At 38.2% G+C, this 12,102-nt stretch overlaps 1 protein-coding gene and 1 long non-coding RNA gene across 3 annotated transcripts in view; one reads left to right on the top strand and one right to left on the bottom strand.

The window, feature by feature from the left end:
• LOC136249080 (serine/threonine-protein kinase pakF-like) overlaps positions 1–12,102 on the top strand; it is a 172,637-nt gene that overhangs the window by 17,289 nt on the left and 143,246 nt on the right. The window lies entirely within an intron of this gene.
• LOC136249087 (uncharacterized) lies at positions 10,655–11,419 on the bottom strand. The gene is made up of 3 exons (XR_010698041.1): positions 11,212–11,419; positions 11,098–11,169; positions 10,655–10,849 (listed from the first exon to the last, which is right to left on the bottom strand). It is a non-coding gene; the product is annotated as an uncharacterized lncRNA (long non-coding RNA).

The following is a 12,102-nucleotide window of genomic DNA, read 5'->3' as shown; positions in this document are numbered from 1 at the left end:
AATTATAACTTTTTCACTGCTACCAGTGAAATCATAGATAATGTATGCGTTCCTACTGGATTGGAAACGTCCGTATTATTTACGTAGTGACGTCATAGGCCATCCTCGTTTCGCTGCGCGTAAACTTTATGGCCTCGACAGGTGGAAGATTTCGCTGTTCTTGTAACCAGCAAATTAGTGTTTGTTGTTTACAGCTGGGTTAGTTATCACCTACACTAATTGGAGGCTGGACTGGGTAGGGACGCTGGAGGGCAGTAAACAACAGCGTAAGAAAATTCAGGTTCAAAGGTGAAATATGGTGTTTCAAAACGGTTGTGCAAATTTCCTGAAGAAACAGAAAGTGTAGCATTGTTTCTTTGCTGCTGTTTACACCACTTGTAGCAGGTAGAGTGTAGTAGGCTAGCTAGATATTCACTGCTTCGCTGTATATTTCCACTGCCTCGATAAAACTTCAGAAAACAAGCACTACTTTGTGCTATTGTTTAGCTCAAGCTGAGCAGTACTGAAGCATAAAATTTATTTCAATGTATCATACATTTCTTTGGTTGTGTAAATGCGGTGACGAGAAGTTGGCTAATAGTACTGCTGTTGAATTATTAGCTGGTGCGTACCTGCCATTGTCACCTGTCACAAACAATATTTCTCCCAGTGCCCACAGACACGCTGTGTTTTTGTTCAGTACACAACGCAACACAATAAACAATGTAAAAGGAATGTCCACGCCTTCGAACCGGCCTTCAAACAAGCAAGAGAAAGCCAAACAGCCACTCAACAAATTTCCCAATGTTTGGCGCACCGTAACTAGGATAGGAAAATAATTTAACTGGCGTTTCCAATCCAGTAGGAACGCATACATTATCTATGGTGAAATACGGGATAAATTTCACTGCTACTATTGAGACTTTTGCATGGGCAGTAAAACAGGTATGGTATTATGCCCAAAATTATGCTCTCAAAATCAAGATTACGCTCGAGAACTGACTGTTATAGCTAGCTATCTGCATTTTCTGACTGCTGTTAGAGTATTATAAGTGACTGCTTTATTAGAGTATCTCGATCTTATTCCATAAAGTGTGAATAATTAGTCAAGAAATAGTAAAAATAATAACACTGCAAGGCTTTTGATATGAAATACAGTAATACTGTTCACTGTGTTCATGTTGTGCAGTATTTTTGGCGCAAATACTTTAGTTTTGTAATTAAGTAAATTAAGTTTTAACCGGCTTTTTCGGGCTGCCAACACGGGTTGTTGGTTGACCCTCAATACGTTTACTGTATTGTAAAGTAATAACAATAATTATATAACCAAGTACTAAGAATAATACGAAACGCGGTTAAAATTACGTAATAAATAAATAAATAAATAATTAAATAATTAATAATTAATGTTTGAGAAAACTACGAGGCCTAGAGACATGAACTAACCGGGGATAGATTCGCCTGTGAATGAAGGCACAAACGTATAATCGTCGCTCCTGTTTGTGCTGATGACTTGACCATACGTGTAATTCTATATAACGCCCTGTACCACACCCTTGCTTAATTACTTACATATTGCGCGAAGAAGATTAGTGATGCCCGTGCAGGAGAGCCAGAAGCCACTTGTGTAAACAAGAAGATTACAGAAGCCACTTGTGTAAACAAGAAGATTACAAGTAAGTTTATATGTTTGTAACATCTCAAGTCTCCATGCCAGCTGCCAGTGGATTCACTGATTCATGTAAATAAACAATACAAGAAAACATTAAACTGACATATGCCACGCTCTTTACAATAAGCTTACAGTTACATATAAAATACAAGTAAACAATTTTGTCTTGTGCAGCTGGCATGGCGAACTTTCTTTGTGTTGGTGTCAGGCAATTCAATACGTGCTTAATCTTTTTTGCCTTCACCTGGCGTAGCTACTAGGCTCTAGTGGCTTGGCTGTCTTCCTTTATCTGGTTCATCTGGCTTGCATACGCCTACAGCATTGTGTAGCTATCTCCTGAAAGTTGTGTATGCATAACTATGGTGTGTCACCCATCACTGTGCCATTGCTACATCACTGATGAACCTTACTTAGCTCTAGTTGATGTTGATATGCATTGCTGTATATTGGCTAATAATTTTTATCTACATGGTGATGTTGCCTATAATGTATTGCTGCATACAATACTGCAATAATGTATAGTTCTCTCCTGTATGTTTTGTATACATATACTTTGTACACATCACTGTGCCATTTATACCACACCAATGATGTACTGGCACTTAGCTACTGGTGGCCTTTAGTTACGATGCCACTATAGTGTTATATCTGTCACTACTGTGACATATTGAGTTGATTTGGGGATAATGCATTCACCACCTAATAGCCTCACCGGGGGGCTGTCACGTTGGTGTATGTACTTGGTTATATGTGACGCGGTCCTAGTAATAATAATAATAATAATAAATTCTTGAAAATCGTCCATAATGCTTGATGCTTTTGTTAGCCTATTATGCTCGAAATTATTCCGACATAATTGGCGCAGCCTAATGATGATGTATAGATGCTGCTTTTTTAGTGGAGCACATCACTTTAACTAAGTTTAAGGGGGAACCCTACTAAACTGTAAGATCGGCACACTGTCTAGCGAGAAAGGAGCCTCCTCCTGGCTTTCCGCTTTGCAGACATTGGCGTATTTTGATAAATATTGTCTTTATGCTTAATGAGAAGATTTTACGCCAATCACTTCTTTATACCTAAAGAGAAGATTTTACGCCAATCTTCCCATTAAGTACTTAATGACAAGCTTTTACGCTAAAGTCATTGGCGTAAAAAGCATTATCCTACATGCACTACACATAAAGGGAATATTTTACGCCAAACACTTAAAATTCACTAATTACAGGATTATCCCCACCAACCCTTGTAATCACATGATCTCCACAAACTAAGTACTAGATGAAGGACAAAGAGATTTCATAATGGCCTTACCCATTTAATACAGGGTCATATGAAGCCATACAGCTTTTTATACTCTCCGATATCTCAGCCAAACTAGGCAGTGGGGGGTGTATATTGCTATATACCACTTTGACACCTCAGATCAAAGGAAACCACAGGATTATATATCACATATTTCCCCTGACCATAGGGGATATCTAGATATCACCCTGTAGTTAGGGCAATAGCCCTGACCACAACTGCCTTTGATGCTGAGGCAGCTACAAAGCATTAGTTCCCTTTGATTGTTTATATAGAGATGCTTAAAGTTTTGCATTGTAGGCTTGAATTACAGCTGCTTAAAGTTTTGTATTGTGGGTTTGAGTTAAATATGTTGGTTTAGTTAGGGGCATTGTTGTGAGCAAAAAGAATTGAGTGAGTCAGTATTGCATAGCTCAGTTACTAAGCATCACTAAATAATCATTTTTGTAATGTTGGGATTGTTTTTCTACAGAGTACATTTTAACTGCATGAAAAGATGCCTCAAACATTCACAACCTATATGTCTAAGTGTTTATTTTAGCACCTTAAGTTGCTTTATTCATCCACAATGTGGTTATTTGGTTTAAAATGGCATCACTACAACCAGTGAAACTCACAATCATTTCATTTTTGTGCCCACAGTTGATGTTGCAAACCTCTTTATAAAAGTAATGTGGTGAATGCAGGTTTGTCTTCCTTCACTTATTAGGTGAGCATACCAGAGTGGTATATATTACTTATACCATGGCCACTCGGGATTTGCCTGATATATATGCCTGCACCCTCGGGCTTGGGCATATATATCAGGCAAATCCCTCGTGACCGTGGTATAACTATTAAATGATTAATGTTTAAAATTAAGAACTATGTAAATAATTATGTACACAATGCAAGCCTTGTTTATTGCAATTTAAGGTAATTCAATTTTATATTTGGCTGTAAAAAAGAAAATTAACTACGTAGTTGGATTGTAAGACAAAGTCAAAAAATGGTGAAAATGGCTATCTCAAGATTGGATCTTGAGATACTTTTAGTCAAATCCCTGGGCCCTTTAGTGAATTGCAAGAGTTACGATGCACAACACATAGCTGGGTATTCCAACTTTGAGTTTATATACTTGAAATTAACAAGGAGAAGACATCCTGACCGCCTGGCAGACTGAAACTCCTGTACGCATTCAAGCATTAATCAGATGGCTGCTGGTTTGAGGCTGTCAGGGATTTTTTCTCATTTCTCCACCTTTTCAAACATAAACTTTCTGTAACAACCTTAAACAGGCTGTAGGACCATGAGTCCTACAGACCTTCAGCACTTGTGCTGTAAAGTCTTAATAAATAAAATAATGTTCACTTAGTTCCATTTGGGGTACTTTGAGATAAGAAAGTCACTCTCTAAGCTTCCTATGAATACATATACTTGAAATTCACAAGAAGACATCCTGACTACCTGGCATACTCCTGTAAGCATTTGAGCATTAATCAGATGGCTGCAGGTTCGAGGCTGCCCAGTTCCAACCATGGATTTTTTCTCCTTTCTCCACCGTTTCAAACATACAACTTTATAGGTTATAGGACCAGGAGTCCTACAGACCTTCAGCACTTGTGCTGTAAAGTCTTAATTAGTAGCTACTTCTCTGTGGTGCGCTGGACTGTTTTGTCTAAGTTTTACAGCTAGTGCAGTCACCATTTAAAAAGAAAATTAGCCAACCAAGTCATTTACAACTAGCTTTCTGGCCACAACTATAGCCCTTTTTAGCCCCTGAATCCAGGCTATCTTTTTTTACTGGAATTATAGTAGCATATTTGAAACCATAAACTTGATTAATCTGTATTCTTATAACTTGTAGATATGTGCACAGTAATGGTCTATAACTTTTGAGTAACTGTAGCTCACCACTGGCTTACACTATGCACATATCATTTAGGGGTAGCAGACCATTCAGCAACCATGCCAATTACGTACTCAGATCATCATTGCATGCAAGTTTTCAAAGGCTTGAAGCCAGATATTCATCCAGGATAAAGGTGAAGAAGAAAAGACAGTACAAATAAGTAGTGCATGCATTATTGCAAAGCCATTATGATGGCTATACTGATTTTAGCTGTAATGGACTTTCTGTTTGCTCAGCCAGTGACACGAAACCACCAATGTGAATATAAAAAGATTATCTAGATACCTAAACACCTATCGTAAGAAAGATAAAAATGTGCTTATTGAGATAAATCTTTGTATAGTCTATTGTAAATCCACAATCAGATGGAAAACTTGTGGGAAGTGATAAAATTTCTGACTAAATCACTCATTGACTTTATGTCAATAAACAATTTCACTATAGTATTATAGTTAATCAAATACTTGTTGGAGCTCTATTAGCAGACTGAGTGTTTACCACTGTGTAATAAAAACATCCTGCATGGATGATTCATTTGTGAACATGTAAATACAGTGTAGTTATGTTTGCCTACTAATCATTAAACAAAAGTAACAATGTCAGACTAAATCACCAAGTTTAACTATTGCCTGTTTGCTATATTCAAGTTTTTAACCATGATATTTTACTTCTTAACTGGTCGGACATCTTCATCTGGGAAGTCAACTTCTGTAGTCTCATCGTCATCATAAAACCTTACAATCCACTTCCCAGTATCAATGTTGAAAGTAGATAGCCATCCTCTGTACCACTTACCATCATTATAGCAAACTTCTACTTCATGCTTCTCTCCATTACCTAAATCTAGTTCTACACATTTTCTAGTTTTACTGTCTTGCTTACATTTAGCCTTTTTCGGTGGCTGTGACTTTGTTTCAAAGTGCTGCTTCTTATCAGGTGGTCCCAAAGATGCTGTTTTGTCACTACTAGCAAATTGGCGCGCCTTTCTTTTACATGCAACTTTCATTCGCTGTTCTTCAGATGCATCAGAGCGGCATGTTATTTTGGAACCGCCATCAGCTGCAATGTACTGCAATGCAAAAATCTTGTCCTTTTCATAAAGGGATTGCATTGCACAATGTAAAGATTTCTTCTTGCTGTCACCATTTTTGGCCAATGAATTTGCCCTTTCCACTCCATTGGTGTTTCGTGGAGCCTTATTCCATGTGCTGGAAGTCATCTTTGTGAACGGTTTGCAAATCATCCTTAGGTGGTTAGGCCTTGTCCACCACTCAACCCAATTACTTGCACCTGACCAGTTACATTTAGAGATAATTGCAATCTGTTCTTCTGATAGTGGTATGCTAAGGTGCTGAATCAACGAAAGCTATGATGTGTCACGCAGCACATTAAATAATTGCAAGACATACTGCCTTTCATTGACAATCATGATATGCTTTGAGATTAAGCAAAATACTTCCACAGCTGCTCTTTTGTTTCCTTTTAGCACACCAGCATTAACTCTTTCAGCAACTCTTTGGTAAGATCTAACCGAGTGTACATTACAACCCTTCAACACACATTCAGCTGTGTCTTCACCAACTACCTCACGTAACCCCTTAGCCTCGGTATTACTCCAATCAACAATTATGCCTTTTAAGCTTTCGCCCACCTTGAAATTAGGGTGATCCCTTTGGCATGTGTCAAACATCAACTTAAAGGCTAACTGATAAAACTCAGAGGGCTCTTTGTTTCTTCTCATTCGGGCTACAATAGCCCATTTCATGGTTTTGTAGTCAAAAACGGTTGCATTAAACAAATAAGCCAGCTCAGAATTTTCATTATACGTTGTGTCGGTTTCAACAAAGTCAGCTCCAGCTAAAAGTTGGCTCATTAATGGGCTCATTATGAATTGATATGTCACAGTAGCAGAAATAGCATAATCTCGCATATATGGCCTTCCAATCTTTTTGTAAGCTGCTGATATTTCATGTGAACTTTCATTGATAGCATCTCTGTCATCTATTTTGTCTGCAATCTTTTCCATATCTCCAAGAACAGTAGATACAGCACAAGTATCTCTAACAATCTTTTTCCTATGATAATTGATACGGTCATAACTGCTACCTGAAAGATCAGCAGATCCAGGTCGATATCCTAAACCTTGGCCACACTGTAATTGACGAGTGGTCAAATATGGGTTGTCATCCAAAGTTTTGGTAATATCCGAAACTACCTTGGTAGGGAGCTTGTGGCTCAAGCTTTGTTCAATTGGATGGTTGTGCAAACTCTGCATTGGTGCCACCTCAGTAGTTCGAAGTAACCCTCCAATCCACCTCCTTTGGTCTTCTGTGTTATGGGGGAAAATGTAGACAAATTCTACTTCACATCCTTCCGTAGAAATCAACTCAGCTGTTGGATGCTGCTTACAGTTGTTTTTAATGAATGATCGTGGCAAAACATGGTCACATTAACCACACTTTCTGACCCCATTGCACCGTGAAAGCCAATAATGTAGATGTTCTGATTTTGAATTAATCTGTATTGTAAAGTTATTTTTAGTTGTACTACTCTTACTTAGCTGAATGTCTGACCACAAAAAATGTGGACCACTGTAATGGGGCAAAGATTCAATGTTTTCAGCAAAGTACAATATGTTTCCAGCAGCACTTTCATCATTCCAACCTGGATATTTGTACCTTTCCTTGGTTTGCAAAGGCACCCAATTTTCACTGGAACATAGTAGGGTCTTGAGAATTTGAAGCATATGCTTTCCTTTTCCTGTTCTTGTGCTCTGAGTTACAGCTGTTTTAGACACAGATGTCTGCAATTTTACATTAGGCATGTTCAACTGTGGAAGCAATACTGCCTCTTGACTGGTCAACGCATCTCTTCCTTTACATGTTGGTTCTAATTTTGCATACGCTCCTTGAATGGTTGTAGCTGCAGATCCTAAAGTAGCTGGTTTAATTGCACGTAGAATATATCCTGCTGCAGCGTACTGATGAATAAAGCACCTCCACCATTCCTTAGATAGCCCATGAGGACTCTTCCCATATGCTGAAGGATTTGCCTTGACAATATTTTGCATCCAAGCAACATTTCCACCCCTCAACCATTCAGTAATTTTCACCTCACCTAAACTTTTCAATTCATCAATAGCTTGTATACGTAAGTAAGGCTAATTCTGGTTTTCTGTCTGTGAGCAAACCTATGGTTTGATCACAGATATCACAACATTGCTTGGGGTAAGTAATGTCAGAGAGTTCTTCTCCAAATAACTGAAGAAGCAATTTTCTTCTGCATACCCCTGCTAGATGAGCATAAGAAAATGACAAGGCAACACTAAACTGTTGTGCGGCATCATCAATGTCACTAGGATGATGCTGCCTTGCCATGTCTCTAGCCCAGTACCCAACATGCTGTATGTCATTATCATTATAGAAAATGTAAGCATAAGACTGTTTACCATCTCTTCCTTCTCTCCCAAACTCCTGTGCCCATGCACTGATGGATGGAGGTAAACCATTCCATATGACAAACCTTACATTACTCTTATTTATACCAAGCCCAAATGCACGCGTGGCAACAATCACCTGGATCTCTCCACCTTTCCATTTGATGTAGGCTTCTCTCTTCTCTGATTCTTTCATTTTGCCATAATATCCAATAGCCAGCACATCCCTGTCCCTCAAAGCTAAAGCAATAGGTCCTACGTGACAAGCAAAATCTGTGTAAATAATGCTACATTGCCCCTTAACCAAATCTGTTACGAGATCTGCAAAATTGTTGAAATCTCTGGAGTCCAATGAAACGGATTGTTTTGAGCCATCTGACCTTTCAAAATTACATACTTTAGCTGCTAAATAAATGTTTGCACGATTGACTGAATTTCTCTCAATTAAGGGATCATGCATAAAGACCTCAATTTTGCCTCTACTTGAGGAACAACAGTAGCAGAGAGAGCCATCAGAGGAACATTGGGAAACAATGCATGCAATTCTTCACATTTTCTGTATGATTGTCTGAAGTCTTGCCAATCATAGACAAGATGCGCTTCATCTATAGCTACTAGACCCAATTGATTGTTTGCATTTAGTGCCTGAACCTTTACATGGTTGTCTTTGTCACTAAACAACCATTCTGGGCTCACAACAACCACTGCTACACTCAAATCAGCACCAAATACCTTCTTTTCAGCATTGGGATCTGCTTGAGCTGATCCCAAGTAAACAGCAGAAATACCCAAGTTTTCTAACTCGTGTGCTTGATCTTGCATTAGACTAATAGTTGGTGTAATTACAAGCGTCAATCGCTTTGTATAAACAGCTGGAAATTGGTAACACAGGTTTTTACCACTGCCAGTAGGTTGAATAACCAACGAGTCTCTCTTTTCTAAGACCGCATCAATTATGTGACATTGAAACTCTTTGAAATGAGTTAAATGAAAATATTCAGCAAGTACACACCTTTTAGCAGCTCCATCTAGATCATAAGATGAGAGCAATACATCAAACTCATCCATATCACTGCAACTGTTGTTGAATGTCCTTTCCTATATCACAAAGAAGAATGGGTAATCGCTGAATTCATATTGAAGTCCATGACATAATAATTCATTTAAACATAGATGAGCTCATTATTTTATAGCAATCAGGCTTTAAAGCAGGCTTGTGGCATTGTAATCATACAGTATGATAGAAGAGATCATCAAGAAGTGGGCTTTTCTTTCCAGCCAAAAATATCACCCTTAAATCAGCCTCAATTTTGTCATGACATCTTAGCAGCATTGGTTAGTCAAAGCCAAACCCAAAAATGTAATCAGACCAGCCCCAAACCTTTTCCTATAGAATTAAAAAAAAACTTCTATTCAACATAATTTATGCCAACTGACTGATTGACTCACTAACTAACTAAACTAACTAACTAAACTAACTAACTCACTGACTAACTAGCTGATGTCTCTAGCCAAGCAAAACTTGACAATGGATAAGACTATGGGCTTGATTTCTTCACTGTTCGACATTGCTTTATCAGATGCTTCTCTTACTGTTCTTTGTTTGCAATGCTATGTAATGGAAGGAGCATAGCTGAAAACAGAGTATGATGGCCACCTCCCTTTCTGTTACATAAATGATTGTTGGGATGCCTATTCTGATGGTATCATCCTTTTTTTAATGCGATATGCACAGGTTTATTGTTATAAAAAGTAAGCAAACAAACAAGTAGAAGGAAAAGTTATGAATTTTATAGGGATCAAAGCAAAAAGTAGTGAAGCAAAGGAATAGCTAAAAGTGGTGAAGGTTGCCTATATAATTATTAATCTTAACAAATACTACTGTAGAAGGAAAGTAAAGAATTTTTAAGTTGGATTATGGATGAGTGAAATAAGTAAAAGTGGCTAAACAAGGAAGGTTGCCTATACCTGCAGAAATACTAATGGACATTAAATCCCTAAACTTCAGTCTATACCATGGTTTCAGTTGGGATTAGATGTCCACTGTAGGTGCAATTAACAATTCAATTAATATAGTGCATGGTCACCACTATTCTATTCGTCTATTAATCCCACATATGTACGTGTTGTTCAGCTAGTTACACAGCATTACAGATGACTATAAGAAACATCTCTCCAATGCTACAGAAAACAAGGATGCATTTTGTGACTGTCAACAGAGAGGAGTATTATATATGGATGAAGGAGCAAAATTAAAGAAAATTTTAATTCTATGACCTGCTATGCTACAAGTTCATTAAAAATCATGCCAATTGCCATACAAATTCACTGGTCACAATTCAGTATAAAAATACCTGGGAAATTTACCCTATATAACAGTTGCAAAAATGCTATTATCTAAACGTTTTAGTGTTACAAACATGTCATGCTTAGGCATGAATACATGATTATAGTTAATGCATTGTAATGAATTCGTGTACAGGGTTGGCTTTGTGGTTACCACGAAACATTAACAATTTAGCTAAGTACATGCCAGAGCCTTTGACACCAGCCTCCAGTGGTACTGCACCTGCAGATGTTGAATAGGCTAATATCACAGCCCACTACTGATTATGGTAAAACAGCTAATTATTGGCTTATATCAATACAACTCTTAGACTAGTTGTTGTGACTGATGAATCGTAACTCCAATAATTCTCAGCACATGAAGCATAAATTTCATCAGTGTATTAACTATTTTTCTGTAATTATTTGAGACCATTCCTTGAAAAGTTACCCTTAAGATAATCCATTGTACAGTATACAGTATATGTTTACCATTAACGTGCCCTGAGACTCGACACTACTGCTGCTAATAGCTTCATCCCCATGCTTGCTGGGGCTAACATCCTGTAAAGTACTCTAATAGATATGCTTTACAGCAATAAGTACCTGAAAAGTGTGAAAAGTTCGCTTTGGATGCTTGTGCCAAAGGCTATGGCACTCATCACACCTGTCTTCACTACAGTCATTACAATAGATTAATTCACTGCCTTTTCCACAGCTAACACACTCTCGGTCCATAGTCACTGCCACAGTGCTCAGTAAATGAACGCAAGGTGAAAGCCTGACACCTTGCTAGCCTCTTTGCTAGCACTGTACAACTGCAACCGCGTACAGAAAATTGCATTGTCTTTGCAACAACCGGCCATGCGCGGTTTGAGCATGCGCGTGTTTTGAATAATAATGTTAGGCGCAATCTGTGAATTTGCGCAGTTTATAAATTGCGCTGCGCATTTTGTGAATTCATAAAATGCGCAACAATTTATAAATTGTTGCGCAATTTGTGAACTACCGTAAGAGCTGCGCATTTTATGAACTCTTTGGATTCTGGTCCATTCAGTGTACCGCCGTTACGTTCTTGGCTGATCAAGTGCGTATTATGGCTGCTTTCAGAGAGGTGTAATAAGCCCCACAGATTGGGAAGTTTACTGCTCTGCATGCCCACAGATTGGTAGATGGCATGGATTGCAAATGATGCTACCAATAATTATCGTGTTTACGCCTGGTTATTAATGGTCTAATGTGATCCAATTTTTTCATTTTCTTTTATATAACTTTAATAAGCCCCTTGATAGCTATATGTTTACTACAAGGAACATGGGTCAAGACGGTTCCGCTTTCTCTGTATTGACTATCTCTCCATCCAAGGTTCCTTTGCGTACTCTGCAGTTGGATTGGATAAGGTGCATTCTGTCTGATCAAGTTCCTGCATGGAGCACACATCCAACACCACGCCCCTGATGTACAAGCTAGAACACAATATTTATATTCAGTATAGAT

Source organism: Dysidea avara, chromosome 3 (genome assembly GCF_963678975.1).
Source record: "Dysidea avara chromosome 3, odDysAvar1.4, whole genome shotgun sequence".
Taxonomy (NCBI): Eukaryota; Metazoa; Porifera; class Demospongiae; order Dictyoceratida; family Dysideidae; genus Dysidea; species Dysidea avara.
The sequence above is the reverse complement of the archived record's forward strand: the minus strand, read 5'-3'. Positions and strand labels throughout refer to the sequence as shown.